This window comes from Dendropsophus ebraccatus, chromosome 2 (genome assembly GCF_027789765.1).
Source record: "Dendropsophus ebraccatus isolate aDenEbr1 chromosome 2, aDenEbr1.pat, whole genome shotgun sequence".
NCBI lineage: Eukaryota > Metazoa > Chordata > Amphibia > Anura > Hylidae > Dendropsophus > Dendropsophus ebraccatus.
In genome coordinates this window covers 130,753,256-130,769,397 of record NC_091455.1, presented here as the reverse complement: position 1 = coordinate 130,769,397, position 16,142 = coordinate 130,753,256, and the positions used below count along the sequence as shown (strand labels likewise).

Below are 16,142 nucleotides of genomic sequence, written 5' to 3'. Positions count from 1 at the left end.
CAGCTGGATGTGGCATGAGATTGTGATGAGCTAGTGAAGGTGGATTGTTCTCATTGTATGTGCTGTCTTCTCACCACAGACCTCTCACTCCTTCCATCTCACTTTCTCCACTCGGCAGCTCCTTCTCCCTCCTGAGGCTCTGGCACTCCATCAGCAGCACAGATAAGATCCTGGAACAGCTTCATTGCTCTGGGCTACCCTCACCTTCCTCCGGCTCTGAGAATGGAGATGGGATTTCCAGAGGTAGCTATAAACTCCTCTGCTTACAAGATCGTCTTCCTTATGTAACTACAGGGGCTGGAAGACAGCTACAGGCAAGGAACTTTACAAACCATACAAGGACTAGCTGCAGCTTCACTTTACTGCTCCATTCAGGTAGGTTATGCAGATATTTCTGTCTTCTCCTGTCCTATTGTCATTATTTCCAGCCAGCAAGTTTTACACATGTCTTTATTATCACTTTAAGCTCTCCCTATGCAATGCTTTCAGGACATAGAAGGCTATGGTTGTATCCCAGCTATGACTATATAATGTGATCCTTTTTATCATCAGTCTGTTAACTGTAGTATATATTTAGCATAGCACATAAATGCTGTAAAATGACTTTATTGTATAGTAAATTAGGATACAACACTGTATACACCACCCAGGCGAATTCTTCCCATACAGTGCTTGTCCTTATTATATGACACTTTTCCTGCATGTACTGAAGCTGGGCTGGGGATTCCTCTAAATTATTAAAGCCCCTTTCCATAAACTGGTGTTAGGGGTAATGTGGAGTGACAGGTCCAGCCCATACTGCCCTCTTATCATTCGGGATGGCATGCAATTCAGGAATATTATGCAAAGCTCATACAGACATAAACAGCTATTGCGAAGCAGAGTCCATTATATATGGATTTACCTGTGTTGTCACATTTCATATGTAAATATTCTAACCTAATCTCCAAAACACATTTACAAATTAGGGATTCCCATATGGTTTATGTCTTTCCTCATTTATAGAAATGTTGAGTGTGTTAATGTAGTAGCGAAGAGTTTGTCGCCTTGGACAAAACATCCACAGTGTGCTTGCATCTGTGGTTTTCAGTATGGTTGTAGTATATCAAATCATGGTAGAAGGCACGAAACAGTTTTATGAAAAAAAGTGTGTATATATATATATATATATATATATATATATATATTGATAGTGTAAGGCTGTTGGTGCATACTTTTTTCTTTATAAAGTACATTAAGTATTATAAGGTACAGTATAGAGCTAAAACAAAGTAAACTATAAAGTACATATACCCTTAGAGCTGTATGCCAGCACACAGCATCACTACCTGTAAGAAGTTGGGGTGCATTATATTTTTATTGGTATAGCGGGCTCTTCTGCTTAGTTATTACTCTATATCCTCTTTTATGGCCACTAGATACAATAAATAACACATTGACATATCTTACATATTTAGGAAACTACACTTTTTGTTTACAGACCCCAGTTTTAGTTTTATGCAACTTATGTTCTATTTAATATTATGAATATACAATGATGCTTAAGCAAAAACAAGAGCAAACAATAATACTTAGCAATCAATTAACTAATCCCCTTGTTTGACTCTAGCCAAGAGAATGCAATACACCACTTATTTGTGCAATGGAAAGCCAATCACTAAACATCTAATACTAGTGGAACATGGATTTATTTCTTATATTGAGCGTTAATAGCAGCAACAGCAACAATTTGCAAAGGAAAAAAGGATGTTCAATGTTTCAAAGCATTGATCTCACAGCAGCATCAACAACTGGCCAGATGTTTGTACCCAAAGCAGCATAAAATAGTGTCATACCCAACGCCTTTCACCTTCTTTAAACAAAGTGTAGTGTGATCAGACACCACATATAGAAAATGTGCATTTTTGGAGTGGATCACACTTTAGGATGTGCGAAAAAAAAGGGTGATACAGGGGAGTCAGAAATTGTTGCTTGCCTAAGCTTTTCATTGCATCAAGGCACACTGCTCACCCAGCAAAGCCTTCTCCATTCTCAGTGCGGTGTATTTGTCACCGTCAATTAGTGTTGAGTGACTTACTGTATACACTGCATTGCAATGTTTGCTGATTCACAGCTTTATCAATGTTTGTTACTGTAGGGAATGAGTTCCTCACCCAAAGTTAAGGGCAGGTATACCACTTGAGATGAAGTCTGGATATTATTACATTAAAATGTTTGAAACCAATAGCCGAGCACATATAAAGTACCAAATTGCATGGTAAAAACCAGACCAGATCTTGGGAATCATACTTATTGTTATTATTTTTTTTTTTTACTGTTTGTACAGATATGAGCAGTCTCTCTGATAAATGCATAGGCAGCAATAGGAAGCTAAGCAGGTACCCCCTACATAGGTCTGTAAAATAAGTGGGGATTCCTTCATTGTCCCTGGAGTGCATTGGCCAAGATCAGCATCATCATTTGGAACCTAGTATTGTGATACTGCTGTATGGTATCTATTGTTTCCCACGTTTCTGTTGTTTTAAGTAGGGTTCAGCTAAGTTACCACTATAAAAAATAGTTTGAAATTCAGCTCTGCTACATCTGCGCATTAGGTTATTAAATTGTGTTGTTTAAAGACACCTATCTGGTATGTAATTCACATCCTCCTAACATGGATTACTTTGTATGTTACTATGGTAAAATCCATAATATAATAGTGTATGCAAGATCAATTTACTCATCAGCTTCTTCATTATAGTACATTTTCTCAGCATCTAATGGGGAGTGTGTTCCTTAGCCCAGCAATTATAAGCTTGTTCTCCTTCATTAAAACATATTTACAGAGCATGGAACTGGAAAGAATGCTTTATGCTTTAAGTACACTTGAGAGAAAACTACCGCTTCCCATTTATTTCCTGTGGCTGTTGATATATAATTTGCCTAACTTAAAGTTTTCAAATTTAATCTCATACTAGGTAGTTGATAAATGAGGCTGATAACTTATAATGCTTTTATTTGTATATCACCAACAGATTCCGCAGCACTTTACATAGTTCATCAATTTCAGTCTCTATTAGGGCTCACAATCCTAATTCAGCTATCAGTATGTTTTTGGGTGTGGAAGGAAACCCACACAAACACAGAGAGAACATACAAACTCTTTGCTGGCGTTGTCCTTGGTGGGATTTCAACCTAGGACTCTTGCAAGGCTACAGTGCTAGCCACTAAGCCACTGTGCTGCCCAGTCAAACCTTCCTATGTACTGTCTTCTATAGTGACACCTCTTAAAACTTGAATTATGGTCATCTGTAATTTTTTCTCATACACTATGGCATTTAGTAAAATAAGTCTAAACTATTACAAAAATTGTCCATTTGTAAGTTAACCCTATTTTAGACAGTATACACTGCATTAAAAATCATTTGCAATAGTGTCCTTGTTATATAATGACATGATCTCCTTATCACTGTCAAAGAATAATGACATGCTCTATCCTGTCGTATCAACATGCAATGTCGTAACAACATGCATGTCTACTCTCTGCATGAGAGTAGGCAAATACAGAGTTGTGTTTTTTTCTCGGAAGGTAGGGTTGACACATAGTTTTTTTTCAGTATTAGGTCCTCACCTGGGTCTGGTAAGCAAAAAACAGGAGTAGAACTGAGAAAGAGAAAAACCATAATGGAATGAATGAAGCAGTTTTTCTATGTTTTTAGATCCAGTTCTAGATCTGCTAAAATACTGACCAAAATAAGGACCAATTACTGACCAAGACTGACTATGTGTGAACCAAGACAGTAAATGGGAAGTAGGACAGTGCTTAGTGTTATGTGCAGGAGAGAGGATTGTGTGCATGCACCCTGAGCTTGTCTAGCTTCTCCAGGGGACCCTCACTGTACATGAAAGCTAAATTATGCTTCTCTCTTGTCTCTGATGATCCATAAAGTCTCTCTTATCTCTGTCACACATAAAGTTCTGGAAAGCTGCCCCTTGTATAACCACGTGTGTACATACTATCTGTACAAAGCTGCCTCCTTAATGTAATCTACCCTCCTCCCCTTTAGTCATAGCAGATCAATGCTTAGACCAGGGTAGCTTTTGTGATGGAACCCCTTTCTTGCTGTGGTGGTGTTACTGTTTTCCTTTCTGCTCATATACTAACTTGCAAAGCCGGTACATCAATAACCTCCCTATTTCCCCACATGCCATCTAAAGTAGCACACTGTGTAAAACATCCCCCCCCCCCCAGCCTGTTTAGTCCAATGTAGTCTCATATAACAGTGATTGACCCAAGAAATAAGGAAAAGGAAGTTCAGGTGTGAATACTGCTTGCAAACAGCTGCATTCTGGTCCTGCCCCTTAAAATGAAGAGAATGAGACACTGGGGGAGATTTATCAAACATGGTGTAAAGTAAAACATGCTCAGTTGCCCCTAGCAACCAATCAGATTCCACCTTTCATTTTCCTAAGACTCTGTAAGGAATGAAAGATGGAATCTGATTGGTTGCTAGGGGCAACTGAGCCAGTTTCACTTTACACCATGTTTGATAAATCTCCCCCATTGTGCATATTGGAGGGAACTCCCACAGCAGTAACAGCAGTAAACCCCCCAAAATTGCCTTGTCACCATTAGAGTTAATATAATAAAACCATACCGGTCATTTAAAATTCTTATCAAAGTACACTTTAAATTTATTTTGGATCGTGATTCCTCATGGAGAGTTATTGCATTCATTGTTCCCCTAAATCTGGGTGCTTTGAAATGTCACTGTCGTTACAAAAAACTTTTGACATATCATAGAGACATGTCAAAAGTTTAGAACAGTTGGGGTCTGAGTGTTCAGACCTGTACAGATCGGAAGAATAGAGCTCTATGGACCCCAACTCTTTTTCTAACTCAGAGCAAAGAGCTCACACACTGAGATGCAGTCATCTCCCTGATGATTTTCCCGATCGGTACGGGTCTGAACACCAAGTCCAGGACCGATCAAAACTTTTGACGTGTCTCTATGACATGTCAAAAGTTTTTTGTAACGACAGTGACACTTTAAAGGAAAACTGACAGCATGAATTTGCATATATCCGGGCTGTCAGTTTACAGATGGCAATCGCACAAGCACTACATACTATATATATGTTTAGCAATGCTGTGTGATCCGGCATCTTCAGTAAAAATGTTCTTTATTCCGGGCTGACAGTCACAGAGTCAGGTCTGGGCCACTGTCTGCACCTGCTCTCCAGCCACCAATGTTTCTTTAGGCTGCTGCCCACCTCCACCGGCTGTCAATCAGTCTGGAGGAGGTGGGCGGCGCCTGATGTATATCCATGCTGTCAGTTTCCTTTTAATATAAGGGAAAATGGAGTGTAAGCAATTTGCCCATTTTTATTTTCACAGCAAAATTTCACCTATCAAGCCCCTAACAGCATAGATTTATCACTTTTTATTCATGCTATAATATTTTGCCACTATGTAGGTCAGATTTCTAATTGTGAATGGGGTGTAATGTTTCTCATCATTTAGAGTGTGGGGTAATGATGCATTGGTCCACTACCTGAGCTGGAATAGTTATCCCTCTCCTGGGATCTACTGCTATTTTTGGTTAAATTAGGAAATAAAGAGCTGACCCTGTCTGATGCTAATGTGACTGAAGCCTGTTTCATTGATTTCCTATAATAAGCCCTAATAAATAGCCCTGTAATATCAGTATAATTGGAGCTGAAAGTGGTTTACAATGTTTAAAATACAGAAAGAGAGTGTATTATAGGGGTTATCCAACGAAAGTCTTTTTCTTTCAAAAAGTTATATAGAAGTGTAATTTACTTCTATTGAAAAATTCAAGTATTCCGATACTTATCAGGTGCTGTATGTCCTGCAGGAAATGTTGTTTTCTTTTCAGTCTGACACAGTTCTCTCTGCTGACATGTCTAAAACAGGAACTGCCCAGAGCAGTAGCAAATTCCCATAGGAAACCTCTCCTGCTCTGGACAGTTCCTGTCTGGGACAGAGGTGGCAGCAGAGAGCACTGTGTCCGATTGAAAAGAAAACAACATTTCCTGCAGGACATACAGCATCTGATAAGTATGGGAAAACTTGAGATTTTTAAATAGAAGTAAATTATAAATCTATATAACTTTCGGAAAGCAGTTGACTTGAAAGAAAAAGATTTTCACTGGATAAGGAGTTCACACTAAGTTTTTTTCATCTGTTTTTTACAAAAAACGGAGGAAAAAAAAGAATGCAATTGTGTGCATCTGTTTTGATCCATTTTTCCATTGACTTTCGTTCTAAAAAAACGGATCAAAACGGATCAGTTTTTTTAACATACACAAACGTAGTCAACCTCATTTTTGTGTCCGTTAAAAAAAAGGATCCGTTTTGATCCTTTTCTTTTTTATAATGGAAGTCAACGGAAAAACGGATCAAAACGGATGCACACAATTGCATCCGTATTTTTCATCCGTTTTTTTTTTCTTTTCCAAAAAACGGATGAAAAAAAAGGATTGCAAAAACGTAGTGTGAACCCAGCCTAACCCCTCTGAAAAATCTCAGTTACAGACATTATAGATATGGGGAAAGACCACCTCTTAGGCCCCGCTTACACATCCGTTTATTCTGTCCGTTTTGCTGACCCATACACACATTGGTAGATGTTTCAGGTCCTTGTGCCACAAAAAAAACGGGCAGACCCTAAAAGCATGTATCAAAGATGCACAGTCAGTACTACAGATGTGTGAATCAGGCCATCGAGAAGAACACACATGATCTGACCAGACCACACACACTAGAAGAATTCATCTGTAAGATGTAATGGTAAGTCCATGGAGGCCCCAACTTACAACCGCAATAGGACGATTCATGCATATCAGAAAATTCAGTCCAGAGGTGCAGTAGCTAGTTTGCACTGTATGTCTAAACTAGGTGTAGAAACTGTCAAAAAACACATGAAGAAACTGATAGAGAAGAGCTTGTTCTTGACTCGTTACCATGCAAAGTGGCCTTGGGGATTATAAATATTCTCATAATGTACAATCCGCTACAGTATAAGTTACACCATATGTAATATAACCTATGATGTACCTTGCATTATAGACCACAGTGATCGTCTCCCCACAGTCAGCTATTTTCCATCTATAAACCTGGGTCACTGGAGCCATGAATATGGAACACTGTATTATTAATATGCTGTATAGTATGTAGCGTTTGGATATTATAACTTTTAGCTGACATCAGGACAAAGAGAAATTCTCTTGTCTCAGCCAATATTGCAGTTTTTCAGAGACACCAGACTGCTGTTAATACAAAAAGGTATTTCCGTTTCCCAAGACAATCAGAAATCCATTTTAACTATATTCTTTGGACGTAGTAGCCATGGAAATGTCAGCTTGTTGGTGATGAACAGGCTTACTTCAGTTAATGGGCTGGAATCCAAAGATAATAAAAAAATAGCAGCCTCCATAGAAATGGAAATCCTTTGCTGTATATATGTTGTTACACAACAGATACACAAGAACCTGGACCTCCCCAAGGGAATCCCGTAATATTTCAATTTTTTCCAGGTCACATGTAAATGAAAACTGATGCTGTATGCAGGAAAGTGACACATCCCTATTATATGTATGTGAAGGGCAACAAGCTTGTGGAATTACATAAATATTTTATCCATCCTGTTACAGGAAGATGTATTTTGTAAATGACATGTAATAAATTTACATGGTACTATATGTGTCTGATAGTCTAAGAATTTTGTATTTTTTAATTTTTGTAGGATCTTATAATTTTGAAAACAAATGTTTGTTTAAAGGTCCATTCACATGTATAGGATATGCAGCAGATTTGATGATGCTAAACTACATAGAGTCAAATCTGCTGGATATCCTGTACATCTGAATGTGCCCTAAAGAGTTGTCCAGAATAGGTTCTGTCTCAGAGTCAGCCAGCAGTCAGACAAAGTAGTTCGATAAAATACACAGGAATGCCAGGGCCATAGCTAGGGGGGGGGGGGGGGGGGGGCGGGCAAAGGGGGCAGCTGACCAGGGGGGGCGCCATCACAGGGAGCAGAGAGAGGATGACAGTGGATGAGGCAGCCTGGAAGCTCCTGCCCTCTGTCAGTGTGGGGAGGCAGGGGACGATTTTTACTTAATCAAAAGAGGTATTTCCCATACTGTACTGTCTCCTGTTTAGCTATAATTTGCGAAAAATCGCTGCGTTTTTAACGCTATTTTGTGCAAATCAGGGCTAAAGAGCAGCCAGGAGACAGTCCAGGAAAGAGATGGTGAAGGACCTTGACATGTTGCTGTGATGTCACTGCAGGTCCTGTATGTACACTGCACTATGGAGGAGGAGGAAAAAAGAAGATACAGGTGTGTGGGAAGGGGAGGACAATCAGGGGTGCACAGTCTCGGCAGGGGAGGGGGACAGGGAGGTACAGGGTGACGCTTGTCTGGGATGGGGGGAGACACATAAGAGAGTTGGGGTCCAGTGTTTATTTAGGGGTCTGATCTTTTTGTACATTATTCTATACTTAACCCCTTAATAACTGCCCTCTCCAAATATATATCACATTTATATAAACCTTACCTACTATCTGCAGGGGTAGGGAACCTTGGCTCTCCAACTGTTGCAGAACTACAACTCCCATCATGTCTGGACAGCCAAAGTTTTAGCTTTGACTGTCCATGTATGATGGGAGTTGTAGTTTTGCAACAGCTGGTGAGGCAAGGTTCCCTACGCCGATCTATAAAGAACCTGTATCTGTATATACAGCGACCATGATACAAGAGTCATTTTTCTAAATTATTTGTATTGTAAATTTGGTGATGGAATACCTTACTGGAGGTATTGCTGCTGTTGTCTCCGCTGCTAGGTGGAGTTGATCGAACCTCGGGAAATCCCAGGTTCTATAGAACTCGAACATTCACGAACCTGCCGCATTAGATAGCTGATGCCTTCCCAGTCCATGGGGAAGGAGGAGACTGCCCGGGTACCTATTACCTATTCTGAATCCCGGAATTCCAGGCGGTCCCCGGGCAGTCTCCTCCTTCCCCACGGACCGGGAAGGCATCAGCAATCTAATGTGGCAGGTTCGTGAATGTTCGAGTTCAATTGAACCTAGGATTTCCCGAGGTTTGATCGACTCTACTGCTGAGCGTACCTGTGCATTGGGAGACGGCACCATAGAATCACATTACACTGGGTGTCACACTGGAGATAGATCAGGAAGCTTTGCCTCCTAATTCACAGGTACAGACAGCAGGGAGCGGAGACAACGGCTCCTCCTCAGGTACAGGCAGCAGGGAGCGGAGACAACGGCGCCTCCATTAAGGTACTTAGGGACCACATTTTAAATGGAAAAAATGGAATTACTTTAAAAAATGCTCATTGAGCCCAGAGCTGCCTGATAATAATTTTTCATAGAAACATTCCAGGTACACAGTAAATATGACATTATTCATCCCATATTGTGAACACCACACTAGCGTTGCCAGGAGAGATGAGCGAATCGCTAATCTAAACTTCATTAAAATATATATATATATATATGTTATATACCAGCAGTGAAAGGACGACATGTGCTTAATGCGCACACAAGGGGGGGGGGGCTGGATGAATATTCCTTTGGCTTTCTACAGTGGATGGGCATGCAGATCAGTGAACTGAGGGGTTAAGGAACGCCCCTAGTGCACTAAGCGTCATAATTTACATCTAAGTAAAATATACCTCTTTAGAATAATAAGGCTGTCAAGGTTTGAGTGCTCAGACTGATCAGAAGAACAAGCTGCCACGCAATCTCCACCATGCTCTGTGTCAGGAGACGTGTCTCTCTGATATAACAAAAGTTTTTTTTATGTGACAGGGCCTCTTTTAAGAGAACTTCGGCAAAATATAAAAATCCAGGACATGCAACTTAATATAAGAAGCTATACTTACCTGTCCCCGTCCCCAGCCTCCCTGTTTCGTGTATTGTCATAAACCGCTCAGCCAGACACCACAGGATCAGGGGCTACAGGAGGCTGGTAGGCAGGGGCGGATTAACTTTACCATAGGCCTGGGGCTGTTCACCAAGCCTGGGGCCCTCCACCCCACATTAGCTATATCTTTAGTATTGCTCCTCCATAGTGCAGACTGTACAGGACCTGTGGTGACATCATAGTCACATGACAAGTTCTTTCAGTATGTTCTTTAATTGTCTCTCGCCTACAGTTTTGCCCTGATTTGTGCAAAATAGCGGTAAAAAAGCAGCAATTTTTTGCAAATCATGGCAGAACTTAGCCAGGAGACAATACACCACTGAATGTATGACTCTGGGTTGCCATGGGCCCCCCAGGAGCTCAGGGCCCTGGGCTACCACCTAAAATGGACCTATTATAATCCGCTTCTGCTGGTAGGGGTCAGTGAACGGTGGCTGCACTGCAGAGGCATGGGGATGGGTGAGTATAACTTCTTTATTATGTACAATAGTGAGTGGGGATACATACATTGTACATAATGCCACTCACTTAACATTTTAAGAGAAGCACAGTGTTGCACCCCTGAGAATTTTGCTTCTCCCGTGAAGAGGAGGGGAGCCAATGCAGCATTCCCTTCTATTTGCTAGGGTGAAGCACCCTGTGCATAGATCAAACACACGTACGCTTAGACATAATTTATTAATACTTAATTAATTTAGACTTAGACTTAGAATTAGTGTGTGACGGGTCACACTCTTCAGAGTAGTAATTGGGTGGAAATGATCATTGTATAAGTAATTGCTGCCACCCGAATACGCTATTCAGTAGTAAGTAGATTGTCCACAAAATTTGCAGATGCTTCGAATATACTTTATTGTGCAAAAAGGAATCCACAGACTAAAGAGTTAGTCGACGTTTCGGTGAATCATACACCTTTATCAAGGAGTCTGTGGTACAGAATACAAAATAGACAGTGTAAACATCTAGTGAGACCACTGGATATGGTGCATAAAAAATGGTGCATAGAAAACGATAACATACATAAGAATCATGGACTAAATCCAAAATATAATGTCATTTGATCTGCAACTTGTATAGTTGTCTATCATTATCGTAACAAATTACATCAAGGTAGATAATATAGGAACATATTGTACATGCTCAAATCCATAGATGGAAAACGTTGTCCAGTCAGAGAGAGTGATGGCATGGCTATGGATAAATATATGAACACAATTAGATGATTTAAAACCCGACGTGATGACGTATGTGGAAGGGCATCAGCGTTCTGTGCCATTGCTATAGACGCTCCTGTGAGTAAAGCTAGTAGCGATCCGCATCATAAGGAAATGTGGGAACCGTTGCTGTTTGTCGCTATATAGGGGAGGATGAAATAAGTTCTGTACAATGGCTATAAATATGTAAGAATGAATAAGGATGTGATGGCAGCGGTAAGGATAAGGATCACTGGGTAGGAGTAATATGTAAAGAGAAAAGGGATTGTAACATGTAAGTATTGAGGATAATTTAGTAGGACATAGGGTCATAGTATCTATTTAGTGTTGATATCTGTTATATGTGAATAGGAGAGGAAGTAAACAAAAGAAAAAGAAGGAGAAGAAAGGGGGAGAGAAGAGAGAGAAAGAGGCGTCAGGCTGAACTAAAGGGAGGTATCATACTACCTGTCTAATAGTCGTGTGGCAAAAAGTCCTATGGAACCTGGGGAAAGAGTCACGATATATTAGAGAGCATAACATATGATAGAAAATGGCATGAGAGTCATAGTATGTTAGAAGGCAACTATACAAACAGGTAATCAGGTACGTAGTATTTCATACTCTCTGTTGAGTCCATGAGGTTCTAAGGTATTTAATATATGGATCCAGTAGGCCTCTCGTTCCTTTAGTCTTTTTATCCTATTGCCACCTCTTCGTGCAAGTGGTACCTGTTCGATTACTTGGAACCTCAATTGGGCCACACTGTGTTTTGCCTCAAAAAATGTGCTGGTATCGGAAGTAGTATCTTTAGGCAGCGGATGGTGGATTTGTGTTGGGCTATGCGGTCGCGTATATGTTGGGTAGTCTCGCCCACATATCCGAGGCCACAGGGACATTTGATCAGGTATACCACATAGGATGATTCACATGTGAAAAAACCTCTTATGGGGTAATGTTGACCTGTGCGTGGGTGGGTGATGTATGTGTTCCTGGTTATGTTTGAACATTGGTGGCAGTGAAGACTTGTCGTTGTTTGTGTGTTCGGGTTAGGATGATTGGGTGTAAGTAAGTTGTCAGGGTATCCTTTATGAATGAATTTCTGAGCCATCTCTTGTAATGTTGTTTCCCTTACTCTGTGGTCAGTGACTATCCTTGTGACTCTGCAGAATTGGGATTTGGGTAGGGATTTTTTCATTTGTTTGGGGTGGCAGCTGGTATAGTGGAGTAGACTGTTTCTGTCGGTTGGTTTCACATATAGGTCTGTGGTCCGGTGTCCTAACTCGTCTTTTGTGACTGTTGTATCTAGGAATTGGATTGAGGTGTCGCTATGTTGCATGGGGAATTGTAGACCTCTGGTATGTGTGTTGAGATCATTGAAGAAAACGGAGAGTGTATCGATTGTGCCATTCCAGATGCAAAAAATGTCATCGACGAATCTTTTCCATAAAATAATGTTGTTTGATTATGGGTGGGTATAGACTGCATTATCTTCAAAGTGTACCAAGAATGCATTAGCATAAGGGGGCGCTACATTAGACCCCATCGCTGTGCCGGCTGTCTGAATGTAAACTTGGTCTCCAAAGAGAAAGTAATTCCTGGTGAGGACTATTGTGAGGAGGTCAATACAGAATTGTTTTTGTTGTCCTGTGAGAATAGTATCTTGATCCAGTAGGGCCTTAGTGGCCATGATGCCTTTGTCATGTGGGATGGATGTGTAAAGGCTATTTACGTCCATTGTGACGAGAATGCTTGCTGGGGGTATGGGTGTTATCTCATTGGCACTTTGTAAGAAGTCTGAGGTGTCGAGGAGGAATGATTTTGTCTTGCCTACACATGGTGTGAGTGTTTTTTTCAAGAACTGTGCTAAGGGGGAGAAAATGGAGTCCGTGGATTCCACTATGGGGCGGCCTGGTGGTTTTTGTAGGTTTTTGTGAATTTTGGGCAAAGTATAGAAAACGGGTGTGACTGGGTGTTGGTTGTAGAGGAATTGTTGTAGTTTTGAGTCTATGATGTTCTCAGATTTGTATTTATCAAGAAGTGTTGATATTTCCTTAGCAGTTTCACTGGTGGGATTTCTGTCAATGGGTCTGTAGGTTTTGGTGTCTCGTAGTTGTGACTGAATTTCTTCAAAGTAGTATGACCTGTCCATAACTACTATGGCTCCGCCCTTGTCTGCTGGTTTTATGATCAGATCTCTATCTTGGGCTAGTGTTTGTAATGCTCTATGGTCAGTGGCATTCATGTTGTGATGTAGGTGATAATTACCTTTTTTGATGGAGTCTAGTGTATGTCCAATGTCTCTCTTGACGATGTCAATGTAAGTTTCAATGGGATGTTGGTTTTTGGGAGGCATGTAGTTGCTGAGAATGCGAAGGGCAGAAGGACAGTCCCTTTTGCAAAAGGTTAGATTCTACAGGAGACAGATTTTTTGAGGAGATGTTATAGACTAAGGGGAGAGGACCTACCTGTGATCTTGTTTGCATCCTCTCAAATTGTGTATATGATTGGCCTCTGCGTCCCCCCCTTTTTGCACAATGAAGTATATTAGAAGCTGCAAATTTTGTGGACAATCTACTTACTACTGAATAGCGTATTCGAGTGGCAGCAATTACTTAGACTTAGACTTAATTACTTAGACTTAATTTATTAATACTTAATTAATTTAGAGTTGATTTTGCACCCAAATCCCTGTCGGGCTAGGTTGACACTATGTGACACTATAAAAAAAAAGCTGCCATCGTGCAGATAGATTATATTATCTTTAATAACGTCCGTTATTTTTTAAATAACAGACCTTTTTTTTTTTCAATGACAGCCTTTGTTATGAAAGACGTTCGTCATTTTTACATAGTATGAACCTAGCCTTAAAGCGACTCTGTACCCACAATCTGACCCCCCCAAACCACTTTCGGATAGCTGCTTTTAATCCAAGATCTGTCCTGGGGTCCGTTCGGCAGGTGATGCAGTTATTGTCTTAAAAAACTACTTTTAAACTTGCTGCCCTGTGCCAAACCGCCAGGGGTTAGAGTATCTGTGTCCTAACTTTGCACCACCCTTCCGTCCCTCCTTCCTACCCTCTTCATCATTAGGAATGTTTCTGGAACATTTTCTCCTGTCTTAACATTGCACAGGTAGCTTAACGATCCAGCCCATGTTCAGTATTCACACAGCTGATGAATAGGAGACAATCTGCCTGGAGCATTCCTAATGATGAGGAGGGTGGGGAGGAGGGACAGAGAGGTTGTGCCAGCCTAATGCATACACAATCTAAGCCCTGGCCGTTGTGCCCGGGGCTGCCAGATTAAAAGTTGTTTTTAGGACAATAACTGCATCACCTGCCGAACGGACCCTAGGACAGATCTTGGATTAAAAGCAGCTATCCGAAGGTACAAGTGGTTTGGGGGGGTCAGATTGTGGGTACAGAGTCGCTTTAAGGGTGCGTTCACATGTACAAGATCTGCAGCAGATTTGATGGCACAGATTTGAAGCTGCAGATTGAAAGCAAATCAATTCTGGGCCATCAAATCTGCTGCGGATCTGCGGATTCAAATCTGCGCCATCAAATCTGCTGCAGATCTGCTGCAGATCCTGTACATGTGAATGCACCCTAAAGTGAATCAGTCAGCTCTAGGTATAGAGCTGCATATCCTGGCCGATAGGTGCTTGGGGTATAAAAGTAACTATATCTTTGGTTTTGCTGAGCACTGTCTGTAAAGTTATAATAGTGCCTTTTTTGTTATCATCTGAAGAGTCACACTGATGATGCTAAGTTGCAGGCGCAAGCTTCTTCACTCCTCACCCGCCCTACTTTTAGTGATTGACAATACAGCCTTGGCAGCTGAGCCCAGTACATCAATCATGCAGGGTAGGGCGGAAAGAGGTGGTGGTGGTGGTGAGTTGACAGATTCACTGAAAATTCACTGACATTATGTATTAAATGCAATGAATGGGTTATTTCATATATAATTAATGTGCGGTAAAAAAAATGTTGCAGAGTATTTGTTGCTCTGGATATTTGCAGCATGCTCTATATTCTGCATAGAAATGACACAGATTATTCCTATTGAATGACAAGGGTGCTAATTCTCATTTGGATCTGTCGGCACCTTTACTGACACTTTCTGCTGAAGATTCTTCTGTCATATATGCCACAGGCGAATCCTCAATGTGTGAACATACCCCAAATGGGTTTTACCGTGAAATATTTGTGGAGCTGTGACTGCTGTGATCTAGAAAGCTAAGGAAAAGGGCTGTATCTCATAATTCTATTGAATTTCATCCATATACTTTACAGAGTACTTTATGCAGATAACATAGTAATATCGAGTAGTACACAATTCTAATAAAAATCAAGTAACAAATGTTCATTTTCTTTATTTTATTCTGTGATATAATGACTATTAAATAAAGATAGTAGTAGATACATTGTTAACCATCTCTGTTCAGATACAAACAAACTCAGACCTGCTATTCCTGCACTGGGTAAGCGTATTTCATGTTTTATGGCTGATTTTACACTGCAAAATTTGGCTCAGTATTTTGCATGTATTTGTAAGCCAAAACCATGCGTGGAACTTACAGGAAAAAAATGGAATGAAAAGATTTGTACTTTTCAGTCTTTTTTTACTCATGGTCTTGGCCAAATACTGCCGTGTGAAACCATGCTTAGTATCTTTGATTATAAAATGGTGCTTTATATAATATCAGCTGTGAGCCGGAGACACCAGTGTTGACAGCTTTGAGTCCCTCCTGTTGCTATAATATGTTCAGCTTACCACTAGAGGGAACTACCACACCACCCTTTGAGTTAGCTACTGTATATGCCATTCACAGCTTAGTTTGGCTTGATCCCTTTCTTTCAGTTCATCCTGCTCAGCATTAAAGCAAGACAAAAATGCATATGTGATTTTCCAGCTATATCTTAAATAAGAATTTATACTGTGTATTTTCATTTCATTCACTATTGACCAATTTTGTATGTTTGTATGTATTACT

At 40.6% G+C, this 16,142-nt stretch overlaps 1 protein-coding gene across 1 annotated transcript in view; it reads left to right on the top strand.

Moving 5' to 3' along the window:
- Window positions 1-229: 229 nt before the first annotated feature.
- Window positions 230-16,142, top strand: part of CPNE4 (copine 4) — a 282,805-nt gene continuing 266,892 nt past the window's right edge. The window contains exon 1 of the mRNA XM_069958337.1: window positions 230-375. The gene's annotated coding sequence lies outside the window, so the exon portion shown is untranslated. The remainder of the gene's footprint in view (window positions 376-16,142) is intronic.